Genomic DNA, 5,312 nt, shown 5'->3' on the forward strand with positions numbered 1-5,312 from the left:
TGGTTGAAGATACAAACAGGTAGGCAGACACAAACTGTTCTTTTGGATTGAACTGGCCGTTTGGCGGGAGACATAGACAAAAGGGTAGATACAAACTGTTCTTTGGATCGAACTTGCTTGTTGGATTATCACCACGTCATGTGGGAAGGTGCAAACTGTTCTTTTAGAGGAACTTGCCGTTTGACCGAAAGCATGAGCTGGGTGCAAACTGTTCTTTTAGATCGAACTTGCCGTCTGACTGATAACAAAGCATGAGCTGGGTACAAACTGTTCTTTTAGATCGAACTTGTCGTTTGTCCGGAAGCATGGGTATACAAGCAGGTACAAGTGGTTCTTTTTTGAATCGAACCTGGCACTTGACCAGTAACGAGATACAAACTGAAAGTCTGGTTTAACAAGATACCAATTGAGGGTAAATTGTCATTGACTTGTGTTATACCCTAATTATTGGACCTAAAAATACTAATCAATTCTTCTTTTCTTGCATTATAAGTCATTTGATATGCCTCTGAGTAATTACATCCTTCTCTGCATTTTATTTCAATATTGTTTGCAAAATTCATGAAAAAGGGTATTTTAGTCATTTCCTGCATTCAACTCATTTTAATCCTTGGAAATTGTTTAAGTTTTTTAAATTGGTTTGTATAAGTCCCTGTTTCAATCTCATGTCAAAATTCATTTCAAAAAATATCAGTTGAGTCATTTTTTTTAGTCAGTTTAGCCCCTAGGGGCATTTTCGTCATTTCCTATGTTAAAATTTCTTTCAGTCCTTTAAAAAATTGTTTGAGTCTTTTCATTTGATTTGAATGAGTCTCTGTTTCATTCTATGTCAAAACCCTTTCCAAAAATTGCATTTGAAGTCATTTCGAGTCAGTTTTACCCCTAGGGGCATTTTAGTCTTTTCATGTGTTAAAACCCTGTTTAAATTCTAAAATTTGTCTCTGAGTCTTTTAATTTGTTTGAATAAGCTCTTGCTTTAATCCCTTGTCAAAAAAATCATTTTAAAAGTGCATTTGAGTCGTTTTTAGTCGTTTTAGTCCCTAGGGGCGTTTTGGTCATTTCACATAATATTTCTGATTCGTTTTAATCTGCTTTGTTGTTTTTAATCGTCTCATTTTACGTTAATTTTCAATTTACTTTTTCGATTCAATTTTAGTGTTAATTTTCATTTTAGTCCGCGCACTTTCGTTATTTACATTTTAATCCCTTTTAAGTTTGTTAGAGTCCAAGTGCCATGTGTCCAAATGCTATTGGTCCTTAAGAGTTTGTTACAAGTCTAGTGCCACATGTCTCTTTCCAATTGGTCCAAGCTTTCCCACATCACCTATATAAGTCAAACTAGGGTCAATTCATTGATTCACCAATCATTTTCACAAATCCACAAAAAATCACAAAATTCCTAATTATTTTCTCTCTCAATTTTCCCTCCCATCTAACAAACTTTCTCTCTCCTCTAACTAACTTCATCTTCAACCTCTAACAACTTTTCACCACCACCTTCAACCACCACACTCCACCCAAACAACCACCACAACTAACCTAAACCACCACCTCTAACCACCACATTCTTCACAAAATCTCCGAAATTCATCCAAACCGATCCATTTTCCTATCCATCTTCGTCCCTTTTCCGTCACAACAATCATACAACATTTTGCAAATTCGTCCATAAACACATAACAATTTCGAATATCCGTCTCAAACAACGACGGTGACGAAACGGAATCGAAGCAAGTCCAGAATCAAACCGCATCAGTATTTTCCAAACTGAGTCAAACAGCAACAAGTCCGCCAAACCTCCGATCGAGTTCTTGCCGCAACCGTCAGAGGAAGAACACGCTGAAGCCGTGCGATTCTTAGAAAATGGAAGGAACTCCGAAGACATCGCAAGAAGTCAAGAACGCTCCCACCAACGGATTGAAGAACGCTTCCAACAACAACAAAAATCCAGATCACGAAGAGGACCGCAAGAAGGAGAACTAAGCTGAAGCAGATCGGAAAGGAGCAAAAGGAAAAGTAGCAGATCGGAACTGAAATTAAAGAAGAAGACCGGAACGGGATCGAGCACGAAGAAGGTGTACTGGATTTCGCGAAGTCAGCAGGAGAAGAGGAGAAACCAAATCGAACGTAGATCAAATCCGAAATGTATTGAATCTTCTTTGAAGGTAGCGTTCCATTCACTTTGTCCTCGTTCAACTTTCCGTAGATTCAGGCTTTGATGTTTAGCTCTTGAAAATTTTGTTCGCGGATTCGAATAGAGGAAAGAGAGAAGATCCGAGATATGTGATTTTTTTTTAAATTTGGCGGAGGTTTGAAACTCCGGCACGGTGGTGCCACCACCGGCCACCGTGCCGGAAAATTATTGTTCAATCGGAGAAGATGACTGGTTCATAGAGAGAGATTTTTGTTGAAAATGACTAAAAAAAAAACAACAACACCCCTTTTATACTTGGCAAACCGAACCGGGTTCTCTGTAACCCATGGGTTTGCTTCCGACCCGCTTTCCTAACCCAGCAGGCTTGTTCAAGCCCAACTACCATGCCTGTAAGCATGTGCTACGCGCACCCCCCCCTTTTCCTGAGTTTCTTGCAATTTCTTGCTGTTTACACCCCTGCTTGATTGAAAACCTCTTGAAAAATTCTATAAAAAATTCCTGTGTGTTTCTTTATTTTTTGTGACTCTTTTATGATAGTAGTTGTGTTGGAAAATTGATAGAAAATAGTGTGGATTTTTTCTTGCTTTAATTGTAAGATTTTATGTTAAAAACTTGTGGTTTTCTTGCCTAGTTTCAATTCCATTTCTTGATAGATGCTAGTAATTCATGATATGTGATGTTGTGAGGATTTTTGCTACTGTGAGTATGCCTTTCGTTGAATGTGTGTCTTGTGCCTAGTTGCTTGCTTTGCAAGATTCGTTTGTGAATAAATAATGTAAAATATGCTTAAATTCACTATTAAAATGCATGGTCTATCACATCCCTTTGATCCCCATTTTACAATCTGAGTTCATGTCTTCAAAATGTGTTAAAATGTGAGGATTATAAGTCATGTGAACCTTGCATTTTGTAGTAGGATTTTAGCTCTATTTTGCATCATTTTTGCTATGTTTTTTTGTGGTAATTTCTTTGCTTTTGTTATAGTAATTTTTACTTGCTTTTACTTCTTGATATTGTCATGTGCAACTAACCCTTTTGTTTCATGTTTCTTAAAGCATCCTATCCTCCATTTCCACTTTGTTTCTTACACTTTAATTTTCATGCAAAGTTAGAATGTAAAAGCCTAGGAATTCTTGTACTTTACTTTCATGTCTTTAAATTCTTGCAAGACCATAGAATGTATCTAGGGTATGATGTAAAGGACAATGGACTCTAATGATGTACACCGACACAAGCACCGACACATGCACACACATCACTATATAGCTAGAATATGCATGTTTAGATGTATGTTTAGGATTGTATGTTTAGATGAATGCCTAGGGCTTATACTTAGAAAAAACCAATTTTCCAAACAAATGTGAACAACTTCACTCAAACCTTTTCCAAATAAACCTTGGGATCCAACATCCCATTGTATTTTCTTTTCCATTTTCTTAATCAAATTTCAATGAAAATAATCAAACTTTGACTTCTTTTGCAATTCACTAATCCAACCTCACTATTTCCTAATCTCATGCCCTTGAGGCCTCTTTCTATTCTTCAAAATCCATTTTCAAACTTAAAATCAACCAACAAAAACAAAAACATTTTTGAGAGAGAACTACGGTGGATTTGATCCCTTAAACGGGTACGTAGGCAAGGAACAAAATTCCTTCAATTCAAATAAAATAAAAATCCAAAAACATTCTTCTCCCTCCAATTCTTCACTTAGAATACCCTTAGGTTTAAATAAACATTTTCAAATAGCATTTAAAAATAAAGCGCGCGCGTAGAAAATAAAGACGGTTCCTATAGGATACTATAGTCGTTATGGGTGCCTAACACCTTCCCGTAGCGAAAACAACTCCCGGACCTCGATTCTCAAGGGTTTTGCTTACTTTTTCCCTTCCCAAGAAAAAATAAGATATCACCGGTTTAAAAGGTTCAAACAGAATCAATGTTTGACACCCGAAAACCAAGATAAAACAACTTGATTTGAAAATAGACATGACCATTTTGGTTGGCCCAAGAGTAAATTGAGAGTGAATTGACATTGATTTGAATTGAAAATTGACATTGAAAGAGAGATTGAAAGTTGAGATTGAACAGAGACATAGACATTGGATTGGAGAGTTGCAATTGACTTTGAGATTGGATTGGAATTGAATTGAAAATTGAAATTGACATTGACATTGGATATTGACATTGGCATTGACATTGACATTGGATATTGACATTGACATTGACATTGGATATTGACATTGGCATTGACATTGGATATTGACATTGGCATTGACATTGACATTGACATTGACATTGACATTGGATATCGACATTGACATTGACATTGGTTATTGACATTGGAGATTGTCATTGAAATTGGAATTGAAATTGGAGATTGACATTGAAATTGGAATTGAAATTGGAGATTGAAAATTGCTTCGAATTGACATTGAATTGGAATTGAAATTGAGATTGCTTCGAATTTGACAGTTGACATGATTTGGAATTGAGATTGGAAAGTTGAGATTGCATCGAATTTGACAGTTGAAATTGAATTGAATTTGACATTGGAATTGAAATTGAAATTGACATTGAATTTGACAGTTGAGAGTTGGATATGCAACATGTATGTATGGCATAGCAAGATTATTGGATGTATGAGCACATAAAATGCATGATTATGCATGTATGAATGCTTGAAATGCATGATTGGTTGGCAGTTTTGACAGAGAAGTTTCACAAAGGCAGACAAAACATTGGAAGATTGGGCACGTAGTGGCTCGTGCTGCAACGTATTCACAGGGGAAAAAACCTCTTTGGAGAGACCGTCGTTGAGAGACGTATCAAAACCATGGCTGAGGGCAATAAAACTCGTAAAGGAGGGACCCTTGGAAAGTTCTTGGATACAGGTCGCCGTTGCTAGGCGTGTCAGTGCTGGGTAAACAACGGGTGTTCGCATCTGTGGTCAATGCTTTTTCAATATTTCATTTTTCCATTTTCAAACCCCATTTTTGCCTGAACCGCCCTTTCGGGTTTTCGATTCACCGGGGAATACATTCTTTTTATTGCCCCATTTTTGCCTGAATTGCCTTCACAGGTTGTCAATCAGCGGGGTGCTCATTTTTGCCTAAGCCGCCCTTTCGGGTTTTCAACTTAGCGAGCTTTTTATTTT

Source organism: Medicago sativa, chromosome 4, assembly GCF_051527215.1.
Source record: "Medicago sativa cultivar Bolivia chromosome 4, Bolivia_mono, whole genome shotgun sequence".
Classification (NCBI taxonomy): domain Eukaryota; kingdom Viridiplantae; phylum Streptophyta; class Magnoliopsida; order Fabales; family Fabaceae; genus Medicago; species Medicago sativa.